The following is a 12,962-nucleotide window of genomic DNA, read 5'->3' on the forward strand; positions in this document are numbered from 1 at the left end:
TGGCATTTTTGAAAATTTAAGTTTTTAAAGATTTTTTTTTTAAATTTTTATGAGATAAAAATAGTTAGTAATGTGTTTGGAAATAAAATTTTTAATTAACTAAATAGTTGTGAGAAAAAAATAATTGTTTAATGCATATGATATAATCTTTTACTATTGTGATTAAATTTTTAACTTTTTAACTTTTTTTTTTAATTAAAAAGTTAATACCCAAATCGGACCTATATTAGGAGTAAATATCATATACAACTGTGATATCAAGTAACTATCACATTCAATGAACAATCTTTTTTTTTGAACATCCAATGAACATTCTCAATTAGAGTGAGTTGAGTTAGTGGAAGACATAGCGGAAGACATTGTTGAATTAGTGGAAGAGATGACTTTTCCATCTAATTTCATTGGTGATTTTTTATTAACCAATGACACTATGTAAAATTGTGTCAGTCCTATATTGGTAGTGGTAGCGGACGCGGTGTTAAGGGCTTTTTTAAGAAATATTTTGTCTAAATAAATTTGCTCCTTCGGTAACTATGAGGGAAAAAAATATTACCTTGTATTTTTTATCATATCAAACGTCAACTTGTGTAGGAAAATGGAAGTGAAAGGACGACCTTTGAAATATCACTACAACAAAATAATTCTTTAATAACAAAATTATTTCGTCTCCAATAGTAAAATTTTCGTCATCAAATTGATTTGTAATGAAATAATTTCGTTACCACGTTCGTCGTTTATTGTTCGTTGTTAAAAGTACCTGGTGACGAAATTTTATTTTGTCGCCTATTATTGGTATTTGGTGACGAAATATTTCGTCGCTAAATGTTAAATAATTTGTCACCTATACTGTTCATTTCGTCACTAGAATTAAATAAAATTTTATTCTATTTGTTTTCGGTGACGAAATATTTCGTCATTAAAAACAGTGATAGAACTTTTAGTGACGAAAATATTCGTCATCAAAAGATTAAAAAAAAAAAAAAAGACCCTCCAATGACGAAATTTTTTGTCAACAAATATTTCAATTTAGTGACGAAATACTGAACATGTATGGCGAAATTATTTGTTAGTATTAGAAAGTTTTAGTGACAACTTTTATCGTCGCTAATAATAAATAAAATTAAAAATTGTGCAGGGGGGATATTTGCAATATATATATATATATATATATATATATATCAATAAACAATCACTATGTATTCTAATAATCTATTCAATTAAATATCTAATACAAATCAATATAAAATTAAACTATTTATTTTCATATAACAACATAAGCAAAATACATGTCTCATAATATCAAAAAATTAATATATAACATCCAAACTATAACATCTATTATAGTAAGATAAAAAACTACAACAACACAATCAAAATAACTTGTGCATTTTAATAACCTGTTCAATATAATATCCATTACAAATCATTACAAAAACCTATTCATTTGCATAAAGCAACAACATAGTCAAAATAAATGTTTGATAGTATCAACAAAAAGATAAGATTCATCACAATATAATCATAACCCATGACAACATAGTTAAAATACGTGTTTGGTAATATCAAGAAAAAGTAAAACTACACTGTGCTGGATACGTGTCTGGTAATATCAACAAAAATCTCTTGCTATACAGGTTACCAAATTCGTTCATCTCCAATCTGCCAAAAAAAAATCAACAACAACAACAACAAAAGCTTAAGGTAACCATTCACTAAATATGTAAACATGCAACCTAGAAGAGAAAAAAAAAAAAAGAAAATTTCGAAGTAAATTTCAAACCAAAATTTACCATGCTTGTTTCGTAAATTTTTACAACTTACATTAGCTCCCCCCAAGGTGTGCATGATGTTTCCGGGCCTTTTAACAACTATTTGAAGATTTCACTCCCTAATGATTTGAAGCCTAAATGTTTTCCAATTGAGAGTCCTATGATTGTTTTGTAAGTTTTTACAACTTATGTTAATCCCTCCCAAGGTGTTCTTGATAATTTGTAGACCTTTTCGTGCCTATTTAACGATTTTTCCCCTCGATGGCTTATTTTCATGCTTAAGTGTTGGAAATTTACAAATTTCAAAGTGGTTTTTAAATTGGGAGTCTCGTACTTGTTCTATAAGTTTTCACAATTTACATTGGTTCCTTTCGAGGTGTTCATGATGTTTCCCAGGCCTTGTTGTTCATAGTTCACTATTTTGTCCCTCAATGGCCAATTTTCAAGCTTAAGTGTTGGAAAAATACATAATTCAAAGTAGTTTTCAAAGTAGGAGTCACATGCTTGTTCCAATGTGTTACCCAAAAGACAACCTAAGAGGGGGAGTGAATTAAGTTTTTATAATTAAAATTAATAATACCCTAATAAAAACTATGGCTAGCACAATAGATAAATATAATTAACGAAATAAAAATAATTAAAACAAGTGTCTTAACAACTATGTTAGTTAATGATTTTAGCACAACAAAAATGTGAAATATAGCTATGGCAATTTAAAATAAAATAAAGAGATAAGGGAGAGAGAGGCAAACAAATTTATAGTGGTTCGGCTTCAACTCGGCCTACGTCCACTCCTCAAGCTTCATTTGAGATTTTCCACTATCTTCTAGCTTCACAGGGGTGCTAGCAACCTCTTTACAAATGGAGCAATCCTCCACGGATTTTACACAGACTTCACAAGTTCAAACCCTTGCAAATCTTAGGTGATTCACAATCACTCTCAAGATTTCAAGAACACAATGTTTGCAACACTTTTACAAGATGAAATGGTATTTTTTCTTTTAAAGAAAGCTTACAATAAATATCTCTCAAAGATAGATATATAAAATGAAGCTTTGATTTTTCTGTAAATCTCACACAGGAAAGATGGACTTAAAACTATAAGACTCAGTGTATAATTCCTGAGAATAGGTGTGAGTGATTATAGATCAAAAAATACTTTCAGGTTTTTGTTTTCTGGTTTACATTAGAGGCTTTGGTATATATAATGAAAATTATAGCCGTTTATAGCCGTTGTATTCATTTGAATTTATAGCCGTTTATAGTTGTTATACTTCCATCATTACCAATTTGAATATCTTCCACTCCATCATTACAAATTTGAATATCTTCCATTTGAACCTTTTGAACCTTTTGGCCTTTTGAACCTTTATAGCCGTTTATAACTGTTGTACTTCCATCATTACTAATTTGAATATCTTCCACTTGAACCTTTTAAACATTTTGGCCTGCTGCTATGCTAAGCTGTTTAAACCTTTGTTTTGGGCTGTTTGAACTCCTGATTTAATCAAATATTAAATACATTCTAACAACATTTAGGATAAAGGTTTAGGTGAGAAATAATGAGACAAAATAAATTTTGATTCTATTTTTCTCTTTCAAATAAATCATCAAAATAAATTTTGATTAAAATATAATTAAATAAATCATCAACATAAATTTTGAATTCTATTTTTCTCTTTCAAATAAATTAAAACATAATTAAATAAATCATCAAAATAAATAAGTCTAACAATCTCTCCCTTTTTTATGATGGCACACAATGATGTTTTGATTTGATTTGGGAATAAGAAAGGCTCCCCCTCAAGTTATGCTCCCTGAATTCATTTCTAAATACATAGGTTAGCACATGTGTAATAAATAAGCTTTAATTAGAGACATGATATGAGACTAAGATATCAAACTATAAATACATAATCATCAGATTGGTTTTCAAAAAATACCATAACTTGAAAATAACACCATAATACATAACATCATATAATTTCTTCCCCTGTGACATTATCAAAAGGACATCATGGGTCAGAATCTGGAGGAGGAGGAGGAAAATGATAGTGATAAATGGCATCAAAAAATAGATAATCAAAACAGATATATATATATATAGATATATGATTTGCCCGCATCTCTTTTTGTTCCTCGAAAATCGCATCGAACACATGTCTTCGCTTTTGCGTCAACCGACCAAAAAAAGTAAGACGGGTCAATCAGTCAATCAGCTGCCTCGGCTCTCTCTCCCTCTTGTCGTCTTCTCCTCTGTCTTCTTCTTAATCACTCTATGCTCATTCTTCTTCCTCATTCGCTTCGTGAGAGAGATAGAACAAAGAGACTGAGCAGAGCAGAAAGGTTGCCAAAAACAACTCTCCTTTCGATTACATCTCTCTCTCTCTCTCCTACTACATGGCCTCGTCCTGTCCCCTTACTCTCTTTTCAGATTTGAATGATCCCGGAAGCACTACTGGGCTGAGTGCCCCAACTCCCACTCTTCCCAACCTTCCTAAAATGTCGATTGAGCAAATAATGGCAGCTCAATCAGACATTGAAGCCAATCATTTCACACTGACGTGTTGTATGGAGACGGTGACTGTAGTCACAAAATTGGCTCACCGACTGCAGAACAGGACGAGTGAGCTCCATCAGGTCAACGCCCAACTGGCTTTGCTCTAGCGCATGTACAAGGATACGCAAGCAGAAATAGGCGCACTGAAGGCCGAAAATAAAGAGCTTAAGCGGAAGACCACCTCCATGGCCCGATTTGGAGCAACATCGTTCTTGGCTTTTGATAGTCAGCGAGGAGTCATCGCTCTCGACGAAAGCACGAGGGCAGGGGCGTCAAGGGTTGCCCAAGGTGATAAAAAGAATAAGAAAACGATGGAAGAGGCGAGTAAGTAAGATCAGCGTATGGCCAGAAAAAAATGAAGGGTTTTTTTTTTTTTTTGTATGTTTATTTTGATCGGCGTATAGCCGTAAAAAAATGAAGGCTGTTTTTTTTTATGTAAATAATTGTATTTTGATTTGTTTTTGTTTTTATGTGTAAGTACTGAAAAATGAAATTAAAAAGAAGAAAAAAAATAAGAAAATTAAGCCAAACAAAAAATAATAATGAGAAAAAAAATTAAGCCTAATAGAAAAATAAAAAAATAAAATAAATTAAAATAATACCAGCAGAAATTAGAAATTAAACTTAATGGGATGTTGGTGTTGCTGGAATGGTAATGCAAAAAAAAAAATACCATGAGGGTTTAAAAAAATCAATGTATGCAAAGTTAACTTTACCTCAAGATGCAGAACCAAAAAAAAAATTACACAGTTGAGAATAGCAAACTGTTAAGGAGAATAAATGTATGAAGGGCTTGAGAATATTCAACTGATATAAATGTTTCCATATCAATGTAGCAATACACATATATCATTTTAACAAAAATTCAAGTTTCACAGTCATAACAAACTTTTTAAGTAGAAATCGACATTCCAAGTTCATCACGAATAAAATTGAAGCGATCCTCGCTTAGGGGTTTTGTGAAAATATCCGCCAATTACTTGTCAGTGTTTACAAATTCAAGTACAATATCCCTTTTTTGAACATGATCTTTTAAAAAATGATGTCGAATTTCAATATGTTTTGTTCGTGAGTGTTGAACCGGATTTTTGCTTAAATTGATGGCACTAGTATTATCACATTTAATAGGGATATGATCATAATGCAAATCAAAGTCCTCCAATTATTGTTTCATCCAAAGTATTTGGGCACAATAACTTCCGGAAGCTATATATTTAGCTTTGGCCGTTGATAAAGCAACAGAATTTTACTTTTTGCTAAATCAAGATACTAATGAGTAACCAAGAAAGTGACAAGTGCCACTGGTGCTTTTTCTATCAAGTTTGCATCCGGCAAAGTCGGCATCCAAGTAACTAATTAAATCAAATGCAACATCTCTAGGATAAAACAGTTCCAAATTTTGGGTGCCAATAAGATATCTAAAAATTCTTTTAACAGCACTGAGATGTGATTCCTTAGGATTTGATTGATATCTAGCACACATACAAACACTAAACATAATATCGGGTCTACTTGCAGTTAAATAAAGAAGTGAGCTGATCATACCTCGATATTTTGTTTGATCAATGGACTTATCTTTTTCATCATTGTCTAGCTTAATGGATGTGCTCATAGGTGTTCCAGTTATTTTTGAGTCATACATACCAAACGTTTTGAGTAGTTCTTTTATGTACTTAGCTTGGTTGATAAAAATTCCTTCTTTACATTGTTTGATTTGAAGCCCAAGGAAATAATTTAGCTCCCCCATCATGCTCATCTCAAACTCACCTTGCATACACTTAGCAAATTCCTTACACAAGGTTTCATTAGTAGCACCAAATATAATGTCATCCACATATATTTGCACAATAAGTAAATCATCATTTTTAGTTTTAACAAAATGTGTTGTGTCAATCGTTCCAGTAGAAAAATTATTTTCAATCAAAAATTTACTTAATCGTTCATACCATGGACGAGGTGCTTGTTTCAAACCATGTAAAGTTTTTGATAGTTTAAAAACATGATTTGGAAAAGCATGATCTTCAAAACCTGGGGGTTGTTTAACATAAACTTCCTCATTTATAAAACCATTTAGAAAGGCACTTTTTACATCCATTTGATAAAGTTTGAAATCTCTAAAACATGCAAATGCAAGTATCATGCGAATGGCTTCTAATCTAGCAACTGGAACAAAGGTTTCATCGAAATGAATACCTTCTTCTTGATTGTATCCTTGTGAAGCAAGTCTAGCCTTGTTTCTTATAATTGTGCCGGATTTATCAAGCTTGTTTCGAAAGATCCATTTGGTACTGGTAATGGTATGATCTTTAGGTTTTGGCACAAGTTCCCATACTCTGTTTCTCTCAAATTGGTTAAGCTCTTCATGCATAGTTATCATCCAATGTTCATCGAATTCGGCTTCTTGAAAGTTTTTAGGCTCAATCTGTGAGAGAAAAGCCAAGTTACTACAAATATTTCTAAGTGAAGAGCGAGTTTCAATACCTTTTGTAGGGTCACCTAGGATTAAATCCTTAGGGTGATTATGAACAAACTTCCATTCTCTTGGCAAATCGTCATTGTTTCCTCCTTCTTCTTGAGGTGGGAGAATAGGTCGTTCAATCTCTTTGTTCAACCACATGGTTTGCTCTCTTCTTTGTAGATACTTGAATCTTCCACATTTAGTTCAAATCAATTTTATCACTAACAATTTGCTTTTGAGCAAAGATGTTAGTTTCATCAAATGCCACATGTATAGATTCTTCCACAACAAGAGTTCTTTTATTAAAAACACGATAAGCTTTGCTAGTTAAGGAATAGCCAAGAAAAATTGCTTCATCAGATTTTGAATCAAATTTACCTAAGTTATCCTTACCATTATTATGCACAAAACATTTACAACTAAAAATATGCAAGTGACTAATGTTGGGCTTTCTATCATGCCAAAGTTCATAAGGAGTCTTTTTGAGAATAGGTCTAATTAATGCACGATTTAAAATATAGCATGCAGTGTGAACGGCTTCGGCCCAAAAATATTTAGGAAGATTATTTTCGCAAAGAATTGTTCTACTCATCTCTTCTAAAGTTCTATCCTTCCTCTCTACTATACCATTTTGTTGACGGGTTCTAGGTGCTGAAAAATTATGTCCAATATCATGCTCACCACAAAACAATTCAAAATTTTCATTTTCAAGTTCTCTACCATGGTCGGTTCGAATATTAGTAATAAGAAAGCCTTTTTCATTTTGAATTCTACGACAAAGTTTTGTGAAAGAAGAAAATGTTTCATCTTTGTGTGCTAAAAACATAGCCCATGTAAATCTTGAATAATCATCAACAATAACATGACAATAACGTTTACCACCTAGACTAGATGTCCTTGAGGGACCAAATAAATCCATATGCAATAGTTGTAAAGGTTTAGTTGTGGAAATATGAGATTTTTATTTAAATGATGTTTTAGTTGTTTTCCTTGTTGACAAGTACTACAACGATGATCTTTTTCAAATTTAATTTTTGGAATCCAATGACCAAATCCTTTTTCAAAAGTTTAGCAATTAAATCCATATGAGCATGACCAAGTCTTCTATGACATAACCAACTATTTTCATTATTAACATATAACATTTAACATCATTAGCATAGAGATCATTAAGATGAAAAACATAAACATTATCATGGCGATTACCAACGAATAAAACTTTATGATCATTTGTGCTTTCAATTGAGCAATGTAATTTATCAAAAATAACTCGATTACCTTTATTACATAATTGACTAATACTAAGTAGGTTATGCTTAAGTCCATCAACAAGTAAAACATTTTCAATAGAATGGTTAGGAGAAATACCGATGCTACCAATACCGATGATTTTTCCTTTCTTGTTGTCTCCAAAAGTAACAAATCCTCCATCTTTCGATGATAGTTTAGTAAATAATGATTTATCTCTGGTCATGTGTCTGGAACATCCACTATCAAGGTACCACTTCCCTTCTTTAGCTTTGGACTTGAAACAAACCTACAATTGGTTTTTGGTACCCATAGTTTCTTGGGTCCTTCTTGATTAGTTTCGTTAGATCCTTTAACAATCCAAATCTTTTTAATTCCTATGTTTATATTATTTTTGAATGGACAAGAAGATATATAATGACATTTCTTTCTACAATAATGACAAGTAATATGAGGGTGAGTCATGAAAGGTGCCTTTTCAAAAATTGTATTGAGATTCTTTTGTTTTTTAATAGAGTCATATCCAATGCCCGCCTTATCGAAAACACATCTTTGATTTCCAAGAAGCATGTTAAGATTATCTCTACCTTTTACAAAATTTTCAAGTGTTTTTGTTAAATCATCAACATTGTTTTGTAAAGCAGTTTTCTCATTAGAAATGGTGTCAAAATCATTTTTCAAAACAATTTTTTCTTTCTTTAATTCTTCTACATTAATAGATAAAGATGCAACAGATTTCTTCAACACATTATTTTTGGCACAAACTTTTCTAAATTCATTTGATAGTTCATGGAATGCACTTTCAAGTTCTTCATAAAGAGTAGTTACCTCATCTTGAGTAGAGTCTTCATCTTCAAGAGCCATGAGACATAAGTTGGCTACTTCATTTTCAATTTCATCACTTGAGCTTTCATCTTCACTTTCTCCTCAAGCTGCTACCATGGCCTTTTTGTTTCTTTTGTAGTCTTTGCCATGATTCTTCAATTTTGGACAATCCATCTTCATATGTCCAGGATTTTTGCACTCATAGCAAATTATAGGCTCTTTCTTGTTATCTTTGTTATACTCTTTCTTGAAAGGTCTTCTTCCTCCATAATTGTTTTTCTTGAAGTGCTTTTTGAGATTTCTACTAAACATGGCATAGCTTTCATCCTCACTGGAGTTTTCATGTTCTTCTTCATTTGATGAGGTTTTGAATGCAATTTCACTTTTCTTTTTGCTTTCAACATTCTCATGTCCTTTCATGGTGATCTCATGAGTCATAAGGGAACCCATAAGCTCATCCAATCCAAGTGTAGAGAGATTTTTGACTTCTATAATGGCCGTGACCTTTACTTCCCAATTCTTTGGTAAACACCTAAGAATTTTTCTTACCAACTCACTGTTAGCATAAGTTTTGTCAAGAGATTTCAAAGAGTTTACAATTTCAATAAATCTAGTAAACATACTTGAAATAGATTCATCAGAGTTCATTTTAAACAATTCATAACTATGAACAAGCATATCAATACGAGATTCTTTCACTTGGTTTGTACCTTCATATGTTACCTCAAGTTTGTCCCAAATTTCTTTTGCCGAATCACAACTTGAAAATCTATTATACTCCTTAGAGTCTAATCCACAAACAAGGGTGAGTTTGGCTTTAGCATTAGCTTGCAATAATTTATGATCTTTCTCATCACATTAATCTTCAGTTTTAGGTACACTAATATTGTCTACTAATTTGGTAAGAATTTTTGGACCTTTGGCGACAATAATCCACATGGCATAATCAGTGGCTTGTAGGTATAGGGTCATCTTATCCTTCCAATGACTATAGTTATTTCCGTCAAACAATGGAGGCCTATTTATGGCTTGTCCTTCAGCTAAGGTTGCCATGGATCGAAACTCCTAGATGGTTAAATCTAAAACAAGAGTCTAGGCTTTGATACCAATTGTTACCCAAAAGACAACCTAAGAGGGGGGGTGAATTAGGTTTTTATAATTAAAATTAATAATACCCTAATAAAAATTATGACCAGCACAATAGATAAATATAGTTAATGAAATAAAAATAATTAAGACGAGTGTCTTAACAACTATGTTAGTTAATGATTTTAGCACAGTAAAAAAGTGAAATATAGCTGTGGCAATTTAAAATAAAATAAAGAGATAAGGGAGAGAGAGGCAAACAAATTTATAGTGGTTCGGCTTCAACTTGGCCTACGTCTACTTCTCAAGCTTCCCTTGAGATTTTTCACTATCTTCTAGCTTCACAGGGATGCTAGCAACCTCTTTACAAATGGAGCAATCCTTCACGGATTTTACACAGACTTCACAAGTCCAAACCCTTGCAAATCTTAGGTGCTTCACAATCACTCTCAAGATTTCAAAAACACAGTTTTTGCAACACTTTTATAAGACGAAATGGTATTTTTGCTTTTAAAGAAAGCTTACAATAAATATCTCTCAAATAGATATATAAAATGAAGCTTTGATTTTTTTGTAAATCTCACACAGGAAAGATAGGATTAAAACTATAAAGCTCAGTGTATAATTTCTAAGAATAGATATGAGTGATTATAGATCAAAGAATATTTTCAGGTTTTTGCTTTCTTGTTTACATTAGAGGCTTTGGTATATATAATGAAAATTATAACCGTTTATAGTCGTTGTATTCATTTGAATTTATAGACGTTGTAGTCATTTGAATTTATAGCCGTTTATAGCCATTGTACTTCCATCATTACCAATTTGAATATCTTCCACTCCATCATTACAAATTTGAATATCTTCCATTTGAACCTTTTGAACCTTTTGGCCTGTTGAACCTTTATAGCCGTTTATAACTGTTGTACTTCCATCATTACTAATTTGAATATCTTCCACTTGAACCTTTTGAACCTTTTGGCCTGCTGTTGCGTTAGGCTGTTTGAACCTTTGTTTTGGGCTGTTTGAACTCCTGATTGAATCAAATATTAAATACATTCTAACAACATTTAGGATAAAGGTTTAGGTGAGAAATAATGGGACAAAATAAATTTTGATACTATTTTTCTCTTTCAAATAAATCATAAATTTTGATTAAAATATAATTAAATAAATCATCAAAATAAATTTTGGATTCTATTTTTCTCTTTCAAATAAATTAAAACATAATTAAATAAATTATCAAAATAAATAAGTCTAACACAATGGGAGTCGTGTGCTTGTTTTGAAGTGTCCACAACTTATGCTGGTTCCTCTCAAGGTGTTTGTGATGTTTCCCGAGCCTTTTCATGCCTATTTCAAGCTTTCCCCCCTTCCTAAGACTTATTTTCATGCCTAAGTGTATGAATAGTGCAAATTTCAAAATTGTTTTCAAATCGGGAGCCACGTGCTTGTTCCATAAGTTTGCACGACTTATGTTGCTCCGTCTCAAGGTGTTTGTGATGTTTCCTTGGCCTTTACATGCATATTTCATTATTTTCTCAGGACCTTTCGTGCCTAAATGTCAAAGTAGTTTTTTATTCTATCCTAGTTGAAGAAGAAATTTTCTACTAAATTAACATAGAAACATAATAAACTAACCAAGAATCTTGTCCATCAGAATCTAAACTTTCCCCACTCTCAAAATTTCCCGTGATACCTTTTTGTATCAAACACTCTATGATACTTTGTATCTTCTTGCTTTGTTTCTTCTCTGACTTTTGAAGCCTTGCAATTTGTTCATTTTGCTTTGCTATTTGCATCTCAAGGCGTTGAACATAGTCACTATTTTTAGCAGGTGCAACAGAAGTCTTCATAGAAGAAGAAGGCCTCATGCCGAGTCCTTTCACATAACCTGACCTTGGCTTAAGCACCTTGACCGACAATGCCTCTAGGGTCAAGGGGATCGCACCAGTCTGCGAGAGTTATTTTGTTTACATCTGTATCATATTGTCCTATTAATTTGAAATAAATCAAACAATTATTTGTTATTCTACCTTACAAAGCAAAAGAAATAATTTTATCAAAATTAATATGCATTGCCTTGTACATACGTAATTAACTTGGCTCTCCGACGAAATCCATTCATGCGTGTTCAAATTATAGTGGATGGACTTGTAAAATTCTGCCAAATCGGGCACTTTTCCATTTGTAATTATCTGATTCATTTGTTTTTGAATGTTATTTCAAATATTTAAATAACAAAGCGTACTAATCCAATAAAATAAATTAGTAAAACGCACCGAGCTAAACACCCTGACCGGGATTGATTTTGATCTACATCGATGTTTTGTTTTCATTTGCATCTTATTATTCACATTAGTTAGTGATTGTTCCTACACAATTGAAACACCAATGAAAAGAAGAAAACTTAACATTAGTAAGAAGAAACTTAATTTTGACAATTAACATAAAACATTTTGCCATGAATTCTTTAGTATTCCACTTCTTGTCAGTTAGAGATGTCCACTGATTAAGAGTAACACTTGCAGGTGGGTGGCTTCTCACGTACTCCTCTCCTCTTGCATCCTTAAGTTGCTTGTATTGTTTGTGCAACTTATAGGTGAAGCCGCTCAATCGCCAACCAAACTGTCACGACCCCATTCCGCCCCTAGTAGAATGGTGCCATGATGGCCAGTAATCCGAGATTACCAAAGGCCAACTTCCAAAATTCGCACACAATCAGAGTATAAATATATGGGGCTCACAAGTGCGGAAGCAATATATATACAATTCTAATTAGTTCCTAAGAGCTGTGCATAAGTCAAATGGAATGACATACATCTTAACAAGGTCTTACAACTTGGGTACAATAAAATGAAGTACAAAAATACATCTTGACCAAAAGGCTTCTCGAACCATCATATACAAAATACAATGAAATGCAAGCTAAGAAGCGTGATCTTCAAGATGCTACAAAATGCGAATCCAAAACAAGTTGCAAAGCACATCTAGGTGTCGTCACCGTCCTGCTCATCAC

This window comes from Camellia sinensis, chromosome 1, assembly GCF_055761805.1.
Source record: "Camellia sinensis isolate YWXY chromosome 1, ASM5576180v1, whole genome shotgun sequence".
Lineage (NCBI taxonomy): Eukaryota > Viridiplantae > Streptophyta > Magnoliopsida > Ericales > Theaceae > Camellia > Camellia sinensis.